Raw genomic sequence first — 27,156 nt, forward strand, 5'->3', positions numbered from 1 at the left:
GTCGCTGTGAAAAATAGTAACCTACAGGCCAGCTATTTAAAACTGTGGTTTTCCGTCACACGTATCACATATAAGTGTTCTCCAAATTCAGCCATTTCTGGCTACCATTTAAATTTAGTTGCAGTGTGTTAGTGAAGTGATTCACACCAGGTCGCTGTGAAAAATAGTAACCTACAGGCCAGCTATGTAAAACTGTGGTTTTCCATCACACGTATCACATATAATTTCGCTCCAAATTCAGCCATTTCTGGCCTCCATTTGAATTTTGTTGCAGTATGTCAGTGACGTTATTGATTCCAGGACACTGTGAAAAATAGTAACCTACAGGCCAGCTATTTAAAACTGTGGTTTTCCAACATACGTATCACATATAAGTTCGCTCCAAATTCAGCCATTTCTGGCCTCTATTTAAATTTTGTTGCAGTGTGTCAGTGAAGTTATTGACACGAGGTTGCTGTGAAAAATAGTAACCTACAGGCCTACTATTTAAAACTGTGGTTTTCCGTCACACGTATCACATATCACTGCGGTACAAATCCAGCCATTTGTAGTGAATGTGGAAAATATTGTCCTCCATTTAAAATGGGCAAGGCGCGTGGCAAGGGACGGGGAAGTGGACTTGACAGTGATGGTGCATGCAGAGGACGAGGCCAAGGCCGTGGGCAAGCTGAAATTGTGCTACAACAAACACCCACATCTTGTCACTCAACCTTCCTGTCCCAATTAATAAGGGACCGCAGAACACCACTATTGAACACTAGAGATGAGTGTTGTTCTACTCGAACTGTTCGCCAATCTCAAATTCGAGCTGTTTTGGGCGGTGTTCGAGCCGGTCGGCGAACACGAACAATTTGAGAAAAATTCGGCTGTTCGAGGTTATGTTCGATAACTGTTCGTGCACCAAAATCATAACTGGATTTTTTCTCAGTAATGATGAAAATTAATGTTAATACGCAGTTTGAGTGTACAGCGGGGCGGGGGGAGGGGCAGGGGATGGATCTCTGCAGGAACAATGAAGATCTCCATTTTTTTTTCTCTTTCCCGCATTTGCAGTGGGGAGGTGCAATCTGTCAGCCTATCAGCAGCGCACACACGGAGCGAAGTGCTTTTTTTCACACAAGCAAGGGCATGTGTGATTGGCAGTGTATGTCACATGTCCTTGCCCTATAAGACCAAGCCATTTTCCCCGTCGCCACCATTTTCTCACTGCTGCAGCTGCGTGTTAGACGGCACCGCTGTTGCTGTGTGCACTATACCTTGTTAATTTCAAGCCAATTTTCGCACAAATATACAGATAGCTTGGGAGTAGGGAATAGTTGTGATTGCAGTCCTTTTAAGGACTAGGTTACAGCATTTCCTACGACTTTTATCAGGCAGGTCTGTGCTCTTAAATAGATAGATTGTGGGAGTAAAGACTAATTGTAATTGGAGTCCTTTTCAGGACTAGGTTACATCAGTTCCTATCAGTTTTTGCCAGGCAGGTCTGTGCCAGTGCTGTGCAAGTTTTTTTCACAGCATTTGGCTGAATCTAGCAAAGCTAATCCTTTTTGGCCTATTGCAGAGTGTGTTAGTCAGTGGAGTAGCCTATCTGTGTTGCAAGATATACCACCTGTGTATAGAATACCAATTTTTTTACTGCACCTAGTGAAGTAAAATCTTTTGGGCATAGCATCATTCTATTAGTCCATCTATACTGACCTCCATCAGGTTGCAAACTGAATATAATTTTTTTCTGCATCTAGCTCTGAAAAAATATTTGGGCTTCTAGCAGTGTGTGGGACTTGGTCTATTAGTCCATCTATACTGACCTCCATCAGGTTGCAAATTAAAAATAATTTTTTTCTGCATCTAGCTCTGAAAAAATATTTGGGCTTCTAGCAGTGTGTGGGACTTGGTCTATTAGTCCATCTATACTGACCTCCATCAGGTTGCAAATTAAAAATAATTTTTTTCTTCATTTATCTCTGAAAAAATATTTGGGCTTCTAGCAGCGTGTGGGACTTGTTCTATTAGTCCATCTATACTGACCTCCATCAGGTTGCAAATTAAAAATAATTTTTTTCTGCATCTAGCTCTGAAAAAATATTTGGGCTTCTAGCAGTGTGTGGGACTTGGTCTATTAGTCCATCTATACTGACCTCCATCAGGTTGCAAATTAAAAATAATTTTTTTCTGCATCTAGCTCTGAAAAAATATTTGGGCTTCTAGCAGTGTGTGGGACTTGGTCTATTAGTCCATCTATACTGACCTCCATCAGGTTGCAAATTGAATAAAAAAAATTTCTCCATCTAGCTCTGAAAAAATATTTGGGCTTCTAGCGGTGTGTGGGACTTGGTCTATTAGTCCATCTATACTGACCTCCATCAGGTTGCAAATTAAAAATAATTTTTTTCTGCATCTAGCTCTGAAAAAATATTTGGGCTTCTAGCAGTGTGTGGGACTTGGTCTATTAGTCCATCTATACTGACCTCCATCAGGTTGCAAATTAAAAATAATTTTTTTCTGCATATAGCTCTGAAAAAATATTTGGGCTTCTAGCAGTGTGTGGGACTTGGTCTATTAGTCCATCTATACTGACCTCCATCAGGTTGCAAATTGAATAAAAAAATTTTCTGCATCTAGCTCTGAAAAAATATTTGGGCTTCTAGCGGTGTGTGGGACTTGGTCTATTAGTCCATCTATACTGACCTCCATCAGGTTGCAAATTAAAAATAATTTTTTTCTGCATCTAGCTCTGAAAAAATATTTGGGCTTCTAGCAGTGTGTGGGACTTGGTCTATTAGTCCATCTATACTGACCTCCATCAGGTTGCAAATTAAAAATAATTTTTTTCTTCATTTAGCTCTGAAAAAATATTTGGGATTCTAGCAGTGTGTGGGACTTGTTCTATTAGTCCTTCTATACTGACGTCCAGCAGGTTGCAAATTGAATATAATTTTTTTCTGCACCTAGCTCTGAAAAAATATTTGGGCTTCTAGCGGTGTGTGGGACTTGGTCTATTAGTCCATCTATACTGACCTCCATCAGGTTGCAAATTAAAAATATTTTTTTTCTGCATCTAGCTCTGAAAAAATATTTGGGCTTCTAGCAGTGTGTGGGACTTGGTCTATTAGTCCATCTATACTGACCTCCATCAGGTTGCAAATTAAAAATAATTTTTTTCTGCATCTAGCTCTGAAAAAATATTTGGGCTTCTAGCGGTGTGTGGGACTTGGTCTATTAGTCCATCTATACTGACCTCCATCAGGTTGCAAATTAAAAATAATTTTTTTCTGCATCTAGCTCTGAAAAAATATTTGGGCTTCTAGCGGTGTGTGGGACTTGGTCTATTAGTCCATCTATACTGACCTCCATCAGGTTGCAAATTAAAAATAATTTTTTTCTGCATCTAGCTCTGAAAAAATATTTGGGCTTCTAGCAGTGTGTGGGACTTGGTCTATTAGTCCATCTATACTGACCTCCATCAGGTTGCAAATTGAATAAAAAAAATTTCTGCATCTAGCTCTGAAAATATATTTGGGCTTCTAGCGGTGTGTGGGACTTGGTCTATTAGTCCATCTATACTGACCTCCATCAGGTTGCAAATTAAAAATAATTTTTTTCTGCATCTAACCCAGCCAATAGTTTTGGCCTAATACCACAGTTTGGCCACTCAGCTCTGCTCGGTTACCATCCATTGTTTTTTTGTGCAAACAACTCCAGAGTTGTGAATTAGTTAACCACCAAAATGAGTGGAAAAAGGCCTGCTGCTGGTGGAAAGGGGAATAGGCGTGTTGGGAAGGGGAAAAAAGGTTGTGTCCGTGGGGTAGGTGCAGAAGAAAGACCATCTTCCTGCCAAACTAAAATGTCTACTTCTTTTAGCGGACAATGTGATAAGATCCCTTTCTTACGGCCACGCCAATCGCTACAAATTCCAGATGAGGCACAAAAACAGCAGGTGCTTCAACGGATATCAAGTGCTCCTTTAAGTGGGCTCTCCTCCACATCAACTTCAACATCACAAATACTCCAGTCCTCAAAGGTGTCACCCAAATCGCACTTGCTTCCTCACAGCTCCCAAATCTCCAGCTGCCCGTCTGAGTATGAGGTAGAACAGATGGTTGAGTCTGCAGAGCTGTTTACTCATACTATAGCCTGGGAATCAGAGGTCGACTCCAGCGCTTCTGTGAATCCAGACGAGGAAATGATCTGCACTGATGCCCAGAATCTTTATGAGTCGGATCCAGGACCAGACGCAGAAGGTTCTGACCATAATGTAGACCCTCATTCCCAAACTGTAACTCCTGTTGGTGGAGACAATGAGGAAGACGATGATAAGACTCAAATACCTGATTGGAGCGACAACTTTAGTTTTTTGTCAGGGCAGGAACAGGTTGGCTCTGAGGACGACGGGTGTGATAACGCACAGGGTGATGATGATGAGGTCGGAGATCCCACTTACTGTCAACCCACAGTCAGCCAAGAGATGAGGTCAGCAGAGGAGGTGGAGGAAGATGCTAGTGACGACGAGGTCAGGTTGCGCCTTCCTGGACAGAGACGTAGTACTGGAAGCACGTCAACAACTGCATCCTCAAACACAACTCTGCCTCTCACCACAAGTCGTGGTGGCTCTTCAGGTCGCATGGGTGCTAAGCTTTGCATAGCCTGGGCATTTTTTCAGATCGATAAAGATGACCCAACTCGTGTTATCTGTAACATTTGTCAGCAAAAGCTAAGTAGAGGCCAAAAAATACATAGTTTGAGTACTTCATGCATGAACCGGCACATGGACATGAAGCATAAGTTGCAGTGGGAAGCTCAGTGTGCTACAATGCGGTCTAGCCGGCCGGGCCAACCACCGTCTGCCATATCTTGTGCATCCGCGGCCTCTTCATCCTCTGTGACTGGGGGGACAGCAGTCACACCTGTTTTGGGGCGCAGACCTGCCACCTCTTTACCCGCAACAGCCAGCGTGATTGGCAGGTCATCATTTTCTTTGGAGTTGGTAACACCAGCTGGTCTTGAGCGCTGTCCGACATCGATAGCACCACCTTTGGATCAAGACAACCTAACATGTCCGCCTGCATCTTCCTCACAGACCGGCAGTTTGCCGGGGACACCCTTATCAACTCCGTCTAAGCACAATAGCCAGCCCTCGGTCCCTCAGATGTGGACAAGTAAAAGACCATTTCCTCCTAGCCATGAGAAAGCTAAGAGGTTGAATTTCACCATCTGCAAGCTCTTGGCTACAGAAATGCTGCCTTTCCGCCTGGTGGACACAGAGGATTTTCGAGACCTTATGTCCGTCGCAGTGCCCCAGTACCAGATGCCCAGTCGGCACTACTTCTCAAAGAAAGGTGTACCTGCGCTCCACCAGCATGTCGCACACAACATCACCGCTTCTTTGAGAAACTCTGTGTGTGACAGGGTGCATTTCACCACAGACACTTGGACGAGTAGGCATGGACAGGGGCGTTACATGTCGCTGACTGGGCACTGGGTAACTATGGTGACAGCAGGACAAGGGGCTGCTGTCCAAGTCTTGCCGTCCCCACGAGTTGTGCGTCAATCCTCTTTATGTCATTTTTCCTCCACTGCTTCTGCCTCCTCAACCTCCTCTCGGTCTTCCACCTGCACCCAAAGCCTGTCTGGTCATGCCACAAGCTTTCTAACTGCGCAGAAGGGATCCTGCACACCTCCTTACTATGCTGGCAGTAGGGCTCAACGTCATCAGGCGGTTTTTACATTGAAATGTCTGGGAAATGTGAGTCACACAGCTGAGGAGTTGTGGTCAGCTCTGGAGAACCAATTTCATGAATGGTTGTCTCCACTGGACCTGAAACCAGGGAAGGCCGTGTGCGACAATGCTGCAAACCTGGGTGCGGCCCTTCGCCGGGGCAATGTCACACACGTGTGTTATGTTCTGCTACCAAAGCTAAGGAAAGAGAGGAGATCTGTCCCTACTAAGACTCAGCTGAATCCCTACGATGTAACAGGGAACCTGATCCTGCGATCAGACCTGCTAAAGTCCTAATCTAGTCTGTACGGAGACCTATAGATTTGGGGAGGGAATCCCTACAAGTACTAAGGACTGGGAGGAATATGGGACACCTCCTAACAGAAATAGCAGCAGACAGACGAACAAACAAAATAGATAGAACCTAGAGGTCCGTAGACCAAGCAAACTAACAGAGTTAGATACAGAGCACAGGCTAGCTAGAAAGTAGATATACAATGAAGTCCAGCAAAGCCAGAAGGGCGGAGCAGGATTAAATAGGCCAACAAGGTCATGTGACCAGCAAAGGAAAAAAAACCTAACAGCAAGGTTCTAACAGTACCCCCCCTTCTAAGAGGATCCTCCGGATCCCCTAGGACCAGGCTTATCAGGAAATCTCCTGTGAAACGCTCTGATAAGTCTGGACGCGGAAACATCATCTGACCTCACCCAAGAGTTATCCTCGGGTCCGAAACCTTTCCAGGCCACAAGATACTGCAAACTACCTCTATACCGTCTAGAGTCAAGGATGCGAGAAATTTCATATTCCCCGTCCTCCACCACCGGAGGAACAGAGGCAGAGGCGTCACCATCCGACACAACAGCTTTTTTTAACAGAGAGACATGAAAGACCGGATTAATTCTCCAGGAGGTAGGAACCTCCAACCTAACAGCAGATTGGTTGACAACCTGAAGCACCTTAAAGGGCCCTACAAACTTGGGACCCAATTTCTTAGAAGGAATCCTCAACCGCAGATTCCTAGAGGACAACCAATCTGCTGTTAGGTTGGAGGTTCCTACCTCCTGGAGAATTAATCCGGTCTTTCATGTCTCTCTGTTAAAAAAAGCTGTTGTGTCGGATGGTGACGCCTCTGCCTCTGTTCCTCCGGTGGTGGAGGACGGGGAATATGAAATTTCTCGCATCCTTGACTCTAGACGGTATAGAGGTAGTTTGCAGTATCTTGTGGCCTGGAAAGGTTTCGGACCCGAGGATAACTCTTGGGTGAGGTCAGATGATGTTTCCGCGTCCAGACTTATCAGAGCGTTTCACAGGAGATTTCCTGATAAGCCTGGTCCTAGGGGATCCGGAGGATCCTCTTAGAAGGGGGGGTACTGTTAGAACCTTGCTGTTAGGTTTTTTTTCCTTTGCTGGTCACATGACCTTGTTGGCCTATTTAATCCTGCTCCGCCCTTCTGGCTTTGCTGGACTTCATTGTATATCTACTTTCTAGCTAGCCTGTGCTCTGTATCTAACTCTGTTAGTTTGCTTGGTCTACGGACCTCTAGGTTCTATCTATTTTGTTTGTTCGTCTGTCTGCTGCTATTTCTGTTAGGAGGTGTCCCATATTCCTCCCAGTCCTTAGTACTTGTAGGGATTCCCTCCCCAGAGGACTTGGGTCTCAAACGAAAATACAATAAGCAAGCATTTTTAAATGAAAAAAATTCTCGATGTTCACCAAAAAATAAATCCGGCAAACATACCTTAGGCTCCAAGAAATATGCTCCAGGACAGTTACTCACGTGCTGACGGAGCTCGGCCACTTCCAGAGAGAGTCCCTGCAGGTGTTTAGCCAAATCCTGAACCGACACCATGATGGAACAAAAAAATCTTTCCTTAGAGAATTTACTGGCTGGACTTACTGTTATGTTCTGCTACCAAAGCTAAGGAAAGAGAGGAGATCTGTCCCTACTAAGACTCAGCTGAATCCCTACGATGTAACAGGGAACCTGATCCTGCGATCAGACCTGCTAAAGTCCTAATCTAGTCTGTACGGAGACCTATAGATTTGGGGAGGGAATCCCTACAAGTACTAAGGACTGGGAGGAATATGGGACACCTCCTAACAGAAATAGCAGCAGACAGACGAACAAACAAAATAGATAGAACCTAGAGGTCCGTAGACCAAGCAAACTAACAGAGTTAGATACAGAGCACAGGCTAGCTAGAAAGTAGATATACAATGAAGTCCAGCAAAGCCAGAAGGGCGGAGCAGGATTAAATAGGCCAACAAGGTCATGTGACCAGCAAAGGAAAAAAAACCTAACAGCAAGGTTCTAACAACGTGCCTTGTATTGCTCACGTGTTGAACCTGGTTGTCCAGCAATTTTTAGCCCACTATCCCAGACTAGATGGCCTTCTGCAGAGGGCACGGTCGCTGTGTGCTCACTTCCGCCGTTCGCATCCCGCAGCTCAGCGACTTACATCTCTACAGAAGTCGTTGGGCCTGCCACTTCACCGGCTAAAATGCGATGTGCCTACCCGGTGGAATTCAACTCTGCACATGTTGCAGCGACTGTGGCAGCACCGACAAGCCCTGGTGCAATACGTTCTGACATATAGCCTGGGCCAACGAGATTCAGAGGTGGGGCAAATCACGCTGGAGGAGTGGTCTCAGATCAGGGACCTATGCACCCTTCTGCACAGTTTTGAAATGGCGACGAAGATGTTTAGTGCTGACGATGCCATTATCAGCATGACTATTCCGGTGATTTACATGCTGGAGCACATGTTAAACAGAATTCGGAGTCAGGTGGTGGCACAAGAGGAGGTGGAGGAAGTAGAGGAGGAGGAGTTGTATGCGGAAGGGCTAACATCTGCAAGGTCCAGACGGTCGGCAGCACCAAGGCGGCAGGCATGTGAGGGTGGGGGAGATGGTTTTACCAGGGCGCATGGTAGCAGCCAAACTAGTGAGGAAGGTGCAGGAGCCCAGGAAGAAGTGGAGGACGAACTGATGGAAGACTCATCAGATGAGGGAGACCTTGATCACATTTCTGTTGTGCGAGGTTGGGGGGAGAGGACAGAGGAAGGAAGCATGATTGTTACCTCGCCACCAACACAACAGGGACTTGGTGCTCCTGGATGCGCAACACACATGAGTGCCTTCTTGCTGCACTACCTGCAACATGACCCTCGAATTGTGAGAATTAGAAATAATCCTGACTACTGGGTTGCCACACTGTTAGATCCCCGGTACAAAAGTAAATTTGCAGAAATTATTCCTGCCATAAAAAGGGATGCACGCATGCAGGAGTATCAGCAGAGACTGTTGCAGAATCTTACATGTGCTTTTCCACAAAATACCAGTGGTGCACGTAGTGAATCTCACAGTTCCAACTTGCCAACCGTGGGACCGTCAAGTGTTCAGCACTCAAACCGTAACAGAACCACAGTATCTGGTGGTAACATCAATTTTGCGGAATCATTTCACCACTTTTTTAGCCCATCCTTTGCAAGGCCACAGGAGACAAGAAGTCTGACACATAGTCAACGCCTAGAGACGATGGTACAGGAGTATCTCCAAGTAAACATTGAAGCCACGACTGTGTCACTGGACCCTTGCTCTTTTTGGGTTTCCAATCTGGATAAATGGCCGGAGCTAGCCACTTACGCCTTGGAGATCTTGTCATGCCCCGCAGCCAGCGTTCTGTCTGAACGTGTGTTCAGCGCTGCTGGTGGTGTGCTGACAGATAAGCGCACGCGGCTCTCCACTGATAATGTAGACAGACTCACGTTCATAAAGATGAACAAATCATGGATCCGAAACGACTTTTCTACCCCTGTGTCATCCTGGGGAGAGTAAAAGCTTGATGATTGTTTAAAATCACCCTACCAACCGTTTTAAGCTTTCAAATTACTAATCATGTTTATCTGTATCTTGACTGGAAAATAATTTGGGCTTTGTAGCAGTGTGCAGCACTGATCCTATTAGGCCATCTATAATAAGCTCCACCAGATTTAAAATTAAAAATAATTTTTAGCTGCATCTAGCCCGGAAAATAATTTTGGGGCTCCGAGATGCGCAAGACACATAAACGCCTTCTTGCTGCACTACCTGCAGCATGACCCTCATATTGTCAGAATTCGAAGTAATCATGACTACTGGGTTGCCACACTCTTAGATCCCCCAAACTTTTCGATCAACCTTTTCATTTTAATAAAGACCAAAAAAATGGTCATTTTTGAAATTATAAGCATTAGCAGGTTGTTAGAAACTGAAATCAAACAGTTTTCAACTCAAAACTTTATTCTAGGTGATGTTACATTTTCACATAGGACCCCTTGTTCGAAAGGAGCTTCTGAACTCTCTCGTCCATTGAATTTGTCAGGTTTTGGATGGTTTCTGCTTCAATTGTTTTGCATGAGGACAGAATACCCTCCCAGAGCTGTTGCTTAGATGTGAACTGCCTCCCGCCATCATAGACACTCCTTTTAATGATGCTCCAAAGGTTCTGAATGGGGTAGAGGTCAGGGGAGCATGGGGGTCACACCATAAGTTTGTCCCCTTTTATGCCCATATCAGCCAGAGATGCAGATGTTTTATGTGCAGCATGAGATGGTGCATTATCATGCAGAAAAATGATCTTGCTGTGAAATACACGGTTCTTCTTCTTGAACCATGGCAGGAAGTGCTGATTGAGAAAATCCACATACATTATGGAGTTCATCTTTAGCGCCTTCAGGGATCCTAAAGGGGCCGACAATCTCTCTCCCCATGATTCCAGCCCAAAACATTACTCCACCTCCTCCTTGTTGGCGCTGTAGCCGTGTTTGCGTGGGGTGTCCATCAACCAGCCATCCTCCACTCCATCCATCTGGACCATCGAGCGCTGCACGGCACTCATCCGTGAACAAAACAGTTTTGAAATCAGTCTTCATGTAATGTTTGGCCCACTGGAGCCGTTTCTGCTTGTGTGAAGTGGATAGAGGAGGTCGACAGGATGGCGTATGCACAGCTGCAAACCTCTGAAGGACCCTGCATCTTGTTGTTCGGGGGACGTTGGAGGCACAAGCAGCTTCAAAAACTTGTCTGCTGCTATGACAAGGCTTTTTTGCCGCTGCTCTTTCAACCTGACGTAATTGCCTGTAGGAAAGAGTCCTCAATTTGCCCTTATCAGCACGCACACGTGTGTACTGTGAATCAGCTACATACTTCTTGATTGCCAAGACACTTCATCCTGATCATCGCACAATGTTGATTGTAGTCATGCCTTGACCTAAACACTCCACAATTTGTTGCTTCTCAGCAGCCGACACATCCTTTTTCTTTCCCATTTTGGCAGAAAATGTAGGCTGCTGAATAATGTGAGAGAGCCTTCTTAAGTAGTCTTGCCTTTCATTGGACACACCTGACAAACTAATTAGCACTGGTGTCTGCAATTGCTTACAGTGATATAAAGAGCCCTGACACACATCACCATCAATGAGTTTAACTGACAAACAAACAAATTCTTCCCTTATCACTCCTAAACACTTTTTGCATAATAATTTGGAACACAGTGTACATGTGCTTTTCCACAAAACACCAGTGGTTCACGTAGTGAATCTTACAGTTCTAACTTGCCAACCGTGGTCTGTATGGAGTTGTTCAATAAAGGGCCCAAAATTAAGATAACATAGATGGGAGAGGTCTCTATGAATAGGAATTCCTAAGTATTTGATACCCTGTGAGGGCCAGGCAAAGGGAAAGTTGGACTGGATGGAATCCTATATGGATTTGGGGAGGGAGACATCGAGGGCCTCAGACTTCGCTGCATTGATTTTAAAATTTGACCATGTAACAAAGTGATCTATTTCAGCCATAACAGCATGGATGGATATATGTGATTGAGTGATATATACTAGGACATCATCAGCAAATAGAGAGCACTTGTACTCGGTGCCTCCCACCTCAATCCACCTAATATTGGGGTTATGGCGAATTGATGAGAGCAGGTGCTCCGTCACTAGGATGTATAAGAGAGGGGACAGAGAACATCCCTGCCTTGTCCCATTGGTGATTGTGAAAGGTGATGAAAATGTTCTGACGCGCCCCCTGGGCCTTGGGACACCCGGAGCCGGACCCTTTTTGGTGGATGCTGGTGGTTGTAGTCTTCGTGGCGGCGATCCGGTTCCGTGGCTCAGGGCGGTCAAACCAGTGGCGGAACTATTTATGTGGTTTTGATGTTTAAATGTCCGACTACGCCACCCGTGGATTGCGGTCAGAGTGAACCGCCGCTACAGGGCAGACCGCTAAGGCTGGTGTTGTGGGTGCAGCAGAGCGTAGCATAACTCCCCACGGGAGGAGTATAGCCTCAGGGCAGTGTATGCGGAGGATGGGGGTGATGGTGCAGGGCAGCAGCAGTAACGACACGGAGTCAGTGATGCAGTTCAGGGCCTTTACTCACAGTTCTTATTATCCAGACCACGTCTGCGGGTAACGGCTGCCCACGTCGTACTGTGCTCACCAGGTGAGGGGCTCAGACAACTCCCAGATAACTTTGGAGCGCTTCACAGGACCCCCTTTGTGTGTCCTTTGTCTGGCCTTTCTTACCAACACTTCTGTCCGGCTGCCTCGGGCCTCCTCTTGGTAAACTTGGCGCCAGTTTCCCTGACCCTATGTGGTGCCTTCCTAGCGGGTGGAGCAAGGGGCTGCGCCACATAAAATGTCAGAGCCTCCGGTTTCTAGCTGAGGGTCGTTTCCTGCCTCCACTAGTTCGGGGACCGGTCTCCCCCTTTGGCCTGACCCCTCCACGCAGGTGGATTCGGGCGTGCGGTGGCGACTCGCCCGTCCGCACCCCTGGGATCCCTTCATTCCTCGTTCCTGGGGCCTTCTCCGCTCCTCTTCCTTCCTTCTCCCTCTTGCAGGCCTGGGCCTCTGTTACTAGGCCCGCCTCCGGAGCAGAGCTCATGCAGAGCCCCTGCTCCCTGCCACTTCTGCTCAGACTTCTCTGCACTGAACTAAGATGGTGCCCACCTTTTATACTCCCTTCTCAATGCACCCAGGAACTGCTTCCTCCCTGCTCCTGCACTGCAGGGTTCCCCTTCCTCAGTGTTCCCTCCCCCCACTCCAGCCAGGGACAGGGACTGTCGTGCCCATCTCAGGGGCATATTGGTCGCCCTGCCCCACGGCAATGTGGTGTAATGCATGCAGGTGTCGGGTCCTGATCCACACTCCATCCTTATCTGAGAGTGAGATATCACACCTCTGGGTGAGGTGCAATACGTCTGTAGCAACCGAGCCCTCGGTGCTACAGTTCCATTTATCTTCAGCCTAGGTGACGTATTGTGATACAGGGCCGTGATTTTGGCTATAAAAGGGTCCCCTAGACCCCTACCCCAAGCTTTTTAAGAGAATCATATATGGCGTGCCAGGAGACTCTATGGAATGCTTTCTCAGCATCCAACGAGAGTATCTACTTACAAATTTTTAACTGCATCTAGCCCAGGAAATACTTTGTGCCTAGTAGCAGTGTCTGCTAGTCAGCGGATTATCCCGGCTGTTAAGCAAGCTACACCACCTGTAGTTTGGACACTTAATTTTTTCAAAGGAAATGCTTCGGGACCACGGCATACTTAGTGAAGAGCATCAGGAGGCACCCCAAGGCATAGGGGCTGGGACTGGCACTAGGATGCCTTGCGGTGGACAGCCGAGCTCGATCCTTATAAAAGCTTTTTAACTGCAGCAGCTTTAGTGGACGCTACTGGAGCTGGAATTACGCGGCTGCTGGCATGAGACTTGCCCTCCAATAGATCCTTGTAAATGGATTTAAAGTGTATTCATTCAAATTAGAGGGACAATTTAAATTAAAAAGCTTAGAGCTGCCTCCACCACAGGGGGGCTCTCTCGACCCACCAGCGGACAGGCACCAGTATTGGGAGAGGGGGGCTGGCCGTCAGGGTTCACCGCGGCTCTGGCACAAACCCGGCGACACGGAGGTGGCACGGGCAGGAGCGGACTGGCCGTCTCGGCTTCTCACTTTTTGGATTTTAGAAGGGCATGACATGCCTATATCTGTGTCTCCCCCTCCTTTTACTCCTCCACCTCTTTTCTTTTCGCATGACTATATGTACTTGTCACTTTTCCATGTGTTAGTTGTGTCTTCTGAGCAGTTTGTCAGCTTTTGGACACCTTTGAAGGTGTTTTCTATGTGTTTCTATGTGTTTTTGTTTGCCTGCCATTGGTTTTAACGGTGTTCGAAGGTGTTCGACGAACAGTTCGACGAACAGTTCGGCGAACACACGGGTGTTCGACGAACCGAACCGAACTCGAACACTACGGGGGTGGCTCAACACTATTGAACACAGAGCAGTGTGAAAAGGTTGTTGGTTGGATAGGAGATAATGCTTCCAGTCACTTAGCCACCACCACCACCCTGTCTTCCACACGGTCAAGTCTCAGTAGCAGTGAGTTTGGATTGTATATTCCTCACCCCGATCCTCCTTCCTCCCACCATGCCGAGTGCCCGGAGACAACTGATCCCACACTTGGACACTCCAAAGAGCTGTTCACTTTTCCATTTATAGACTCGGGCCTCTCGCCCTGTCCACTTGAAGTGGGGCAAAAGGAGATCGCATGTAGCGATGCCCAAATATTTGAGCAGCCACGGTCACACGAAGGCGACGGTGAGAAACTGTCACAAGATGTGGATGATGATGAGACACAATTGCCAGAAGGTCCGGAGGAGGACCAGAGTGCAGAATTGGAAGATGAGGTGGTGGATGATGAAGTCACTGACTCAACCTGGCAAGGTGACATGCAGAGCGAGGACAGCAGCACACAGGGGGAGGGAGGCATAGCTCCACAACAGGCAAGAACAAGCAGTGTGGTGGCCGCAGACAGAAGGCGGGCAACAGTTCCCCGTAACATCAACACGATGGAAGTTGCCAGGACAGCTGTTAGGTCTTCCCGAGTTTTTTAAAGACTATCATGATAACTAGTGTTGAGCGAGCACTAAAATGCTCGGGTGCTCGAAGCTCAGGCCGAGCTCACCGTGATAGTCAGGTGCTCGACCCGAGCAACGAGCCCAATGTTAGTCTATGGGAGACCCGAGCATTTTTGTGGCGGCACCCCCGGCAGTCTGTAGAAAGCCTAAAAAGTGTCCAAAACGATAGTGACAGTGCTTAAATGACATGGGGACAGCATGAGAATCGCCCCAGGAAGCATTTCTGACCCCCAGGTCACTGCTGTCAACAACGTGGTCAGAGGTATTAAGCCACATTTAGGGGCTCACAATAAAACGTTCAAAAACGAAACTGAAACTGCTTTCCTGTGAAATATGTTAAGGAACATCCTTTCCAGGGTAAAGACTTGTGTATAAGGTAAAATAAATAACCAAAAACAAAAATACTCCTCCACACCTTCGGCTATGTTCACAAGTAGCATTTTTTATGCATTTTTGCACTTTTGTATTGCTTTCAACCGTGACAAATGCATTCACCGGGAAATGTAATTTTAACATTTTACAACCTTATCTGGCCATGTGCTGTGTGACACATGCATACAGTGCTGAAAAGACATGGGAAAAGCATGGGGAAGACCCCTGGAAGCATCTCTGACACCCAGGTCACTGCCTAAAAGTGTGCCCATCAGAAGTGATCCTTGCCGCATCAGAAGATGCAGACTTGCAACTATCCCCGTGCAAGCCCTTGTTCCAGGGCAGTGTTCAATTGTAGCTCCCCCATTCCTTGCAATGCAAGCGCAAGTATGCTGCCTGCCACCTACCCACCCCCAGGCTGCAATACCATACTGCTTGCTTGCACTTGGAATTGGGCCTTTTAGGCATGTGGAGTTGGGATCTGGCCACAACGTCATGGCTGCGTCGGCGGCCTGGTATCCATACTCAGTCCCCAGCCGCCCGGTGGCCGGGTGTCTACGCTTGGTCCCCAGCCGCCAGGGGCAGCCGGGTGTCCATACCCAGTCCCCAGCCGCCCAGCGGCCGGGTGCCCACACACGGTTCCCAGCCGCCTGGGGGCGGCCGGGTGTCCATAAACGGTCCCCAGCCGCCCCCGTTTGTCCTGGTGCGCCTTATACACAAGCGCCCATACCAAAACACTACCTGTGCCCTCCCCAGTGCATTTAGTGGGAAGAACAGCCTAACCACAAACACCTGGACAAGAGAATGTGGCCAGGGATCGTCCATCTCACTGACTCCTTCACGCTGGGTTAATATTGTGGAAGCCGGAACACAGTTGGACACTGGGATGCAACACGTCCTCCAGACATAGAGGATTGCAGGTCCTGGGTCAATCAGTCTTCAACACAAAGTTCAGAAGGTAGACAGCAGCAGTGGTTGGCCTCCTATACAACGAGTAAATTATTCATGATCATGAGGCCATCCATCTCCTTAGCTTTCTGTTCCTTGGAATGCAAGCACATGTATGTAGTAGCGGCTAGGCCTGAGGTGGTCAGCATTTTGGCGCATATCCTACCTCCTCCGAGGATTGCTGGATGTTTTCCAGCTATTATCCCAGTTCTTTGACTCTCGTTAAAACAAAGCTTCAGGTGATGAATGATGGATGACGTGGTGGCAAAGGAGAAAGAGCAGGAGGAACAGGGACCATTCACAACAATATCAGGCCAGTCAACCACACATGTCTTGTAGGATATGTTTCTGTACCAAAAGGAGTGGTTCGGCTACACAGTTATAGGGCATACAGTGAGTGCAATGCCTACCAAAAATTTTGAGGCACTCCAATTCCCCTTGGAAGTGACATGGAGGTCAGAGGGCCTTAACTAAACCGTTTTTTCCATTTATAGCAACTCGGTCTCCTGTACACTGTTGGCCTAAGCAGTGAATGGAAGGCTTTCCAAAAATTATGAGGAACTGCAATGCCCCTTGAAATAGACGTGGATTGCAGCGTACTAAAAACCTTCTACACATTATTGGGGAGTGGGTCTCCTTTAGTGTTCGTCTATGCATTGAAAAACAAAAGCTGACTAAAATTAGGAGGAAATGCAATGCCCGATGGAAGAGTCGCGGAGGTTAGAGTTAATTAAAAACAACATTTCAATGCAAGTTGGAAGAGCTGTGGAGTTCAGACTGGTTTAACAAGATGGTTTTAATGCCCCTTGGAAGAGACGTGGAGGTCACAGCAGCATAGCAAGACAGTTTTAATGCCCCTTTGCCTAGTGGTGGAGGTCGCAGTAGCTTAACATGACGGTTTTAATGCCCCTTGGAAGAGACGTGGAGGTCACAGTGGAATAAAAAGACAATATAAATGCCCCTTGGAAGAGTGGGGGAGGTCGCAGTAGCTTAACAAGACGGATTTAATGCCACTTGGAAAAGTGGTGAAGGTCGCAGTAGCTTAACAAGACAGTTTTAATGCCCCTTGGAAGAGTGGTGGAGGTCGCAGTGGAATAAAAAGACAATATCAATGCCCCGTGGAAGAGACGTGGAGGTCACAGTAGCTTAACAACACGGTTTTAATGCCCCTTGGAAGAGTGGTGGAGGTCGCAGTAGCTTAAAAAGATGGTTTTAATGCCCCTTGGAAGGGTGGTAGAGGTCACAGTAGCTTAACAAGATGGTTTTAATGCCCCTAGGAAGAAGCGTTGAGGTCACAGTAGCTTAACAAGACAGTTTTAATGCCCTTTGGAAGAGTGGTGGAGGTCACAGTGGAATAAAAAGACAATATCAATGCGCCTTGGAAGAGTGGTGGAGGTCACAGTAGCTTAACAAGATGGTTTTAATGCCCCTTGGAAGAGACGTGGAGGTCACAGGAGCTTAACAAGACAGTTTTAATGCCCCTTGGAAGAGTGGTGGAGGTCACAGTAGCTTAACAAGACGGTTTTAATGCTCCTTGGAAGAGTGGTGGAGGTCACAGTAGCTTAAAAAGACAGTTTTAATGCCCCTTGAAAGAGTGGTGGAGGTCGCAGTAGCTTAACAAGACGGTTTTATTGCCCCTTGGAAGAGACGTGGAGGTCACAGTAGCTTAACAAGACAGTTTTAATGCCCCTTGGAAGAGTGATGGAGGTCACAGTAGCTTAACAAGACGGTTTTAATGCCCCCTTGGAAGAGACATGGAGGTCACAGTAACTTAACAAGACGGTTTTAATGCTCCTTGGAAGAGAGGTGGAGGTCAGAGTGGTTTAACAAGACAGTTTTAATGCCCCTTGGAAGAGACGTGGAGTTCAGAGTAGCTTAACAGGACGGTTTTCATGCCCCTTACAAGAGCCATGCAGTACAGCATATTAAAAACATTATTCCCATTATTGGGAGTGGGTCTCCCATAGTCTTTGCATATGCCTTCCAAGCAAAAGCTGCCAAAAATTAGGACGGAGATACTTGCAATGCTGGCAACACAAGAGCCATGCAGTACAACATATTCAAAACATTATTTCTATTATTGGGGAGTGGGTCTCCCATAGCCTTTGCCCATGCCTTCCAAGCAAAAGCTGCCAAAAATTAGGACGGAGGAACTTGCAATGCTGGCAACACGGACCATGGTCACCCTGGTGGTATAGTGGTGGTGGAGGCTGAGGATAAGGAGAAGAGCAAAATACAGCCGAAAAGAGGAAGCATATACCCATGTGTAGGTGTGAAGCGGTGCATGGGAATACAGCTCCCGAAAGAACACAGTGGATTTGACTTTATGTTACTCTGCTGTCATTTGATGGTGATGAGAAGTCTGGCCCAATCCAGCCCTTGTTCATTTTGATAAGGGTCAGCTTGTCAGCATTGTCAGTTGACAGGCGAGTGCGCTTATCAGGTATAATTGCCCCAGTGGCACTAAAAACACGATCCGATAACACGCTAGCGGCAGGGCAGGCCAGGACAGTTCTGCAGCAAGGGCCTTCTGGTACTGCCCCATTTTTGTAGACCTCTCCACCTCAGGAATAAGAGAGTGAAAGTTCTCCTTGTAGCGGGGGTCTAAAAGTGTCACCAACCAGTAATGACTGTCACCCAACATTTTGACAACGCGAGGGTCACGGTTAAGTCAACGTAACATAAAGTCAGCCATGCGTTCCAGACTGGTAACGGGCAAGACTTCCGTGTCCTCACCGAGATGACGACTGACAATGCTCTCCTCCTCCTCCTCTCCCCTGTCCTCAGGCCACCCACGCTGAGCTGACGGTATGACAGTTGTAGAGGTACTACCATCTACAGCGCATGATACCAGCTCCTGTTCTTCCTCATCCTCCTCCTCTCCCTCATTGTCCCCCAATGCATGTTGGGATGAGATGAGGCTGGGCTGTGTGTAGTCACCCATTATGGCTTCTTGATTCACCTCATCATACTCTGGCTGCCATGCCTCCTCTTTAATTCTCTGCAGAGAGCGTTGCAAAAGACAGACAAGTGGGATGCTGACGCTAATGATGGCATCATCGCCACTCACCATTTTGGTGAACTCCTCAAAGTTTGTCAGGATGGTACATATGTCAGACATCCAGGTCCACTCCTGAGGTCTTATGTGTGGAGTCTGACCTGAATATCGACAGCCTTGTTGCAGCTGGTACTCCACAACTGCTCTCTTCTGCTCACAAATCCTTTGCAACATGTGGGGGGTAGAGTTCCAATGTGTGGGGACATCACACACCAGTCGGTGTGCTAGAAGCTGCAAATGCTGCTGCAACTGACAGGCAGCGTACTTTGACGAGCAGATCTGGCAACTCGGGGTACGATTTAAAAAACCGCTGAACCACGAGGTTAAGCACATGAGCCAGGCATGGTACGTGTGTGATCTCGCCTCGCCTCAGAGCCGCCACCAGGTTACGGCCATTGTCACACACGACCATGCAGGGATGTATTTTCAGCGGTCTCAGCCACAGATCTGCCTGCTCTTTCACAGCTGTCCACAACTGACAAGCAGTGTGCGGTTTCTCACCTAAGCTTATGAGTTTCAGCACAGCCTGTTGCCGCTTGGCGGAGGCAGTACTGCAGTGCTTCCAGCTTGTAACTGATGTGGTGATATCTGAGATGGAGGCTGAGCATGAGGAGGAGGAGGAGGATGCGCCGGAACTGTACACTGTGGGGGCAACTCTGACTGACATAGGGCCCGCAATCCTCAGTGTGGGAAGGATGTGTTCTGTCCCAAGGTCCGACTGGGTCCCGGCTTCCTCTATGTTTACCCAGTGTGCCGTCAGGGAAATGTACCGTCCCTGGCCACAAGCACTTGTCCTCTTGTCCGTTGTCAGATGGACTCTCCCAGTAACTGCGTTGTTCAGGGCACGGCAGATATTTTGGGACACGTGCTTGTGTAGTGCGGGGATGGCACACCGGGAACAATAATGTCGGCTGGGGACCGAGTACCGAGGGACGGACACCGCCTTAAGGTTGCGGAAGGATTCCGTCTCCTCCAGCCTAAAAGGCAGCATTTCAAATGCAAGCTGTTGTGAAATGTGCGAATTTAGGACTGTGGCCTGTGGGGCGTTGGCTGCGAATTTCCACTTTCGTTCAAAGGTATGGGATGTGGATAATTGAACGCTGCGTTGGGACATGGACGTGGACGTTGATGCTGTTTCTTGAGAAACTGCCATAACAAGTGAAGACTGAGAGGAGGGGGCATCTTTGCTTGCAGTATGGACAGGGGATTGCCTTGCACGCACAACATGGGGTTCTCTTACATGCACAACAGCGGAAGCAGCAGTGGTGACACCCGCTGACACTGGTTGTGGACCCTGGGTTCGCCCCACAAAGTCGAGTGCTTTGCTGACATGTGCCTGATCATGCTGGTGGTGGTCAGGCTGGTAGTTTTGTCACCCCTGATGATGCTGGCATGGCAGATGGTACAAATGGCCTTTTTGTGGTTATCAGCAGAGTCTTTAAAAAAATTCCAGACTCTGGAAGACCTACCGGTTGTACTGGCAACGTCCCTCGTGTTGGTGTTACGGGGAACTGTTGCCCGCCTTCTGTGTGCGGCCACCACACTGCTTCTTCCTGCCGGTTGGGGTACTCTGCCTCCCTCCCCCCGTGTGCTGCTGGCCTCGCTCTGCGTGTCCTCATGCCACGTTGGGTCAGTTACTAGATCATCCTCCTCTTCCACTTGCGCACCATGATCCTCCTCCTCACTTCGTGGCAATTGTGTTTCGTCATCGTCCACCTCTTGTGACAATTTTCCAGCGTCGACTTCCTGTAGCGGTGGCTATTCAAATATTTGGGCATCGCTACATGGGATCTCCTCTTCCACCACTTCAAGCGGAGCAGGCGAGGGGCACAAATATGGAAATAGACCAGTGAACAGCTCTTCAGAGTGTCCAACTGTGGGATCAGTTTCTGTCTGACAACACTCGGCATGGTGGGAGGAAGGAGCATCAGGATGAGGAGGAGTATGTGGTCGAGACTCACGGCTACTAAAACTTGACCGTGTGGAAGACAGACCGGAGGTGGTGGTGCCCAGTTAGCTGGAAGTATTATCTGCTGTCCAATTAATAACCTGTTCACACTGATCAGTTCGCAATACTGGTGTTGTAGTGTGCTTCCCTAGTAATTCAGTCATGAAGTGGGAGCGAGAAGATGTGGCTGTTGGTTGTGGCACAGTTTCACCTTGGCCACGGCCCCGTCCTCTACACGCACCATCACCAGAACGTCCAGTTCCATGTCCCTTGCCACGCGCCTTGCCCATTGTAAATGAAGTAAAATAGCTTACACTCGCATGATCAATGGAAAAAGGGTAATAAAAAGGAGATTAGAACTGTGGAACTGCAAAACCACAGTTCTAGTTATCTCGCCTACACCAGAATCTTTTAAACAGATATATTTGTGTCTGAACAGTCAGGGAGACACTATCACTGTTTTTTTTACAGAAAAAGGGCCAAAAGCTGCATAATACTGAGATTTGAACCTTGGAACTGCAAAACCACAATTCTAGTTATCTGGCCTACACCAGACTCCTTTAAACAGATATATTGGTGTTTGAACAGTCACAGACACACTCAATTTTTTATTTTTTGGGGAGGGGGATACCAAAAGGTTAATAAGATGCATATTTGTACAGTCTGACTGAGGAAAAAGAAAATATAGGATATAGATGAAAAAAAAGGATTTTTCCTGGCCCCTGAGACTGGGGGATAAGTCTAGCAATTTGACCAGCAGGAGCACACAGGACTGTAATGCAGCGTTTGTTGGTATAACCACTGCGTCTCCTATATAGCCTGCCTGATATCTGGGATGGATACTAGTCCTGAGAAGGACTGTTTGTTTGATTTGGCAGGCTTTAGAGACCCTACACTACCTATTTCGCACTATATATCTCTCCCTAACTCAGCAGCACTGACCCTACACTGTCTGATCCCGGGTGACTGTGTCCAAGATGGCGGCGCCCGGTTTTAAATACTCGAGGTGACGCTGGGCGGCCAGCCAATCACTGTAATGCCCACAAACAACATGGCTGCGGCATTACAGTGACTGGCTGGCAATCCCTGAATGTTCATTGGCTCTGTAAAGAGCGCCAAACGTGCAGGGCGGAGACCCGAGCTCCCGCCCGAGTAACCCGGAAGTGCTCAGTGCTCGCCGAACATCCCAAGTAGCGAGATGCTCGGGCGAGTACCGAGCAGTGTCGAGCATGCTCGCTCAGCACTAGTAAGTACACATCCAGAAAATAAAATGTAGCAAAAAGCCACTGTATTGGTATGGTGTGTACAAGTGTAAACAATGTACAAGTAAAACAGGTGTTCAAAAAACAGACATGCACAGATAAATGTCCGGATTTTTAATGTGTTTGTTTTTTGTATATAAAACAATTTGTTTGTGACATGCATACAACTTTGTGAGGTAGATAGTTGAATTTAAATGTCTGCTTTTTGGTAAACTTTCTTCAGTATTTTTAAAACACAATTCCCCCAAATGGATTGCGCAAGAAATAAATATAATTAGTACAATCATTCTATTGTAAATAGCACACTTTCTGACTGTGTTCAGTTTTTTTTCTTTGAAAAATATTGTTTTTGGTTGCTGCTTTCTCTTGCATGAATAATTAGAAAAAAAATGCAAATAGCCTCTTTAGAGAAGAAGAGGACTTAAACTCTTGGGCCACCTATTGAATGTTGCAATCCTAAAAGTCAATATTGAACCTTCATGTGACTTAGGGTAAGAAATCAAACCAGAAAGTCCATTTGTAAACAAGTGTTTTGGGGTGTTTGCCCCTCCTCAGTGCAAAGCAGGAGATCTGATTTGTCTAGATGAGAGGCCTCTGACTATGATTCTGAAGGGGAACATTCCTCCTTATGTAGAGTGCAAAACCAGCATAAGATACTTACAGGCCATGCAATGCTCCTCTGGAAATTTAAATATGCAAATATCCTCCTGAGAGAGGAAGAAGACCTGAACTCTAGCACCAGTTATTGGATGAAGCAATCCTAAAAGTCAAACTCAACCCTCTAACAGGCCTTGCCATATGACCAAGGATAAGAAGCCAAACCAGAAACTCTATTTGCAGACATGTGTTTTGGGGTGTTTGTTCCTTCTCGGTGCAAAGCAGGAGATTGGACTAAAAGGCCTATATTGACTTTTAGCATTGGTACATCCAACAAATGGCACTAGTGTTCCAGTCTTCTTCCTCTCTTAAGATGCTATTTATAGATTTAAATTCCCGGAGCAGTATTGTATATCTTATAAGTCTACTTATGCCAGCTTGGAACTCTACACAAGAGGAAACGTTCATCCTTAGACCCTAGGAAAAAATGTGTAATTCGAATGAATCAGGACAAGCTGCCAGCCCATTTTCACTATATCACACTCACTATGCTATTGACACTTCCTCTATCAATGGAATCTCTGTATTTTTGAAAGACTACACTCATCTTTTTCCACTATTGCTTTTGTATAGTACACGTTATCTGCCTTATTTGTCCAATGTTTAAAGACTTTCCATTCTTACCTCTATCACTGATCTGTGAGATCTGAGGTCCCCTCACTATCCTGCATCACTGTAAAATGGCCACTGCATTCCTTGCGTTGACTTCTATACAGGCTACGATAGTCCTTCCTGATTTATTAACTTAATGATGCAATGATTTTCCTGTCTACTGGATAGTAACCAATAATGATACTAGGGAGACCTCTGATAGGCTAGCATTCTTTTTGCCAATTGTGATTCAGTATCATCACAGCCAGATAAAATAGTAACATACTGGAACTAACAGCTTGTATGAAAATCACTTGCACAATTTTAAGCACATGCGATATTTCATGTACAGCTGGACTGTGTCAGATCTCTCACTTGTGCTTTATCTTCATCTCTTAAGTAGTAAATACAGCTCACTGGCCTCGTAAAACATTTTGATAGTAACTGCAATGATTTGTCTTTGCCTCAATGGATAATAGAAGAATGTTCAAAGCCAATAAATCTTAATAGTGTAAGTCCACAATAAGCTGTGTTACGACTCCAATTTAAGACATGAGGTGTCGACCGCTATCTAAATATACATACCGTATGTTACGTAATAAACCCTACACATTAGTGCCTGGCACCTGTCATCATAAAAAGTTCTACATATGGCTTTGAATAGCTGAACCTTAATACAAAATAATAAGACAAAAGTAAGGCAAGGAATGTAGTACGGAATGAAACTGATAGATGCAGTTTCAGAGCAAAACAAAAGAAATAAGTTTAAATTTTAGATAACAGCAAAAGCAGTTGGCAGCTGTGTAAATGATTACCTCTCTGTCATAATTTAATCACAAGAAATGTTATAGTGTGAGTAGTTTTAAGCTAAAGAATCATGTTAACATTTAACAACCATTTATGTCATTTATTATTGTCTCATAAAACAGGACGACTTCGAAATAATCAATCATCTAGTGTCACAGCTCTGCCAAAAAATGACTGTACTATCAATTCATTGAAACCAAATACTGTGCATCAGGTGCAGCAGCGCTGATTTACTGAGTTCATTGAGTTATCCTCACCCCTAATTGTGTGTAAACATGGATGAAAGGCCCTGTTAAATGTACTTTCCATGGTGCTGAAATGCAGAACCATCACGGTGGCCTTCTACAATTATTATTCTTAAGAGACCATCATTACAGTCTGCTATTAGTCATAAGGAACAGTCTAAACCACCCTTATCCCATTCTTAAAGGGGTTGTCCGGTCGTAAACTACAAGTCTGCAGTCTCTCTCTGTGACTGCAGACTTGTGAATCCTCACATCACTCACACTACACCAGCACTGGGAGCTGAGAACATGTGAACGCAAGGATGTGATTTGCATACATGCGGTCACATGCCGTCTAGATTGGCACAGCCTCACTCAATGCAAGTGTATTGGAAAGACCAGAAACAATGCTGGAAACAGTCTCATCAGAATGTGACTGGAAGTACGCATATCGCATTCTTGCAGACACATAACTGTCTACTCTCAGCACTGGCAGAACCTTCACAGTGCAGTGCGCACGATGTGAAGATTCACAAGTCTGCAGGTACATAGATTTACTGCAGACTTGTAGTTTAAGAGCAGACAACTTGTTTAATCTAGGTTTTGCTAGCAATTACTGTATAACCTTTCCCATCTTTCTTAAAGGGGTTTTCCCATGAACAAGAGGATATTTCAATCACTAGATCTTTGAATAATAATAAGTTCCACAATTGGATGTGGTTAATTAAAATGTTCCTGTGCTGAGATAATCTTAGAAATGTGTCCCTGTGTAATGGCTGTGTCTGACTGTGCAGGAACATGGTCTGATCATCATACCACATCTCCTGTGCAGGGGAGGAAACAAAAAAGGATACAAATAGCACAGTACGGGATCACAGTTGATTCTTTTTATGAGATAAAACATTTCCCTGCCTGTTTTTAAACAATATTTTACCTCAAAGAAAGAATAATCTATGATCCCCTGCTGTTCTGTCTGTAAAGTTTTTAACTTCTTCCCCTGCCCAGGAGATGTGCTATGATCAGACCATGTTCCTGTACGGTCAGACACAGCCATTACACAGTACACAGCAGGGGCACATTTATAAGATTATCTCAGCATAGGAACATTTTATTTAAACACATTCAATTTTGAAGCTTATTTTTATTCCAAGATCTGTTGATTAAAATATACTTTTGTACATGGGAAAACCCTTAAAGGAAATCTGTCATCACAAAATTAATATCCAAAATAAGCACATTATATTGTAAGGAACATGACACCAATAAAAAATGTTATCTTTATTATTTTAGACCAGATGCTAGAAATCCTTCTGTATTCAAAAATGCTAAAGAGGAGCTTAGCGCACATTTAGCTAGGTCAAGTGATTCAATGAATCTTTCCACCTACTTTTTATAAATGTAGACTTTACAGAAATCAGTGCTGTCAATCAAGGATTAGGGAGGCGTAGATACAAGGATAACATGTAGGTGGAGAGGTGCAATTTTTTGAGCTAAATATGTTACTGACCCTTCTCCTTAATACATAAAGTTGGGTTGTAAAGTAAGATTCTAACTTATTTAAATAAAGTCCTAAAGTTTGATTTTATTTTTTTATTTCATAAATCAATAGTACACATGAAATTTAATAACTTTGTAATCTGCATCTTTCTCCTCCAAGACTCACAATTCATTCTCAATTCAAGCAATTCACATGTAAAATTTGTATTCAGTGAAGACAGACTTTCTGACTACCGAAATAAAAGATGGCAGTTGCTGGTCGTAAAGTTCCAAAAAATAGTGGTTGGGAAACTCATATCACAAAGCAAATCAAAAACTGATCTCCAAACTAAATTTTATAAGGTTTATAAGATAAATGAGTTCTATGTCTTAGGTTAAAATTTGGTACGAGTACATGCAATGTCTACACTGACTTGCTGCAGAACTGTTATTTTTTAGTTTTACAATATCTTGCATGCAATTATATCAAATAAAATATTTCAATGTGGAGCTCAGATTTATAAAAAAGTGATAATTATTAGCATTAAGATAAATATACATAATTTTACTACTAACAACCACAATAATAATATAACTCCAGACCCATTAAATACAATGAGGCTCTATACCATAATTTACAATCAGCTGATAATTAAACTGTTTCTTATATTACACTGGTATAAAAAGATCAAATGGTCCATTAAACAACTGGTGAAGCCTGCTAACGGAGAATGACTGCCTAATTATGTCTACTAATTTACTGTATAAAGATCCTTCACAATGCATTTTGCCGTGTGATATTTAAAAATGTCCTGAACAATGGAAATTGAATAATTTAGTGTAGGTGACTGCACATGTAGGATGTGATTGATAATGATGTTCGTGAACATGAAAAAGAAAAAATGAACTGCAGTGCCGTCACATTGCGTCAGAGGAATGTATTTATAACCACGTCTTTGTGCTTTATTAAAAGGCGTCTTCTATTTTGTATCTTCCTCATATCTTGTGGAGTGCATATGACCAACAGAGAGCACCTGTCACTTGCCTACTACACTGACTCTATGTTATGGCTCCAGGTGTCAAGTATGTAATTCTGTAAGGAGTTTCTGCTGACATAAATAAATCACTTGACCTTT

Source organism: Phyllobates terribilis, unplaced genomic scaffold (assembly GCF_046119375.1).
Source record: "Phyllobates terribilis strain yellow unplaced genomic scaffold, ASM4611937v1 Scaffold_3__8_contigs__length_932513732, whole genome shotgun sequence".
In the NCBI taxonomy this organism is placed as follows: Eukaryota; Metazoa; Chordata; class Amphibia; order Anura; family Dendrobatidae; genus Phyllobates; species Phyllobates terribilis.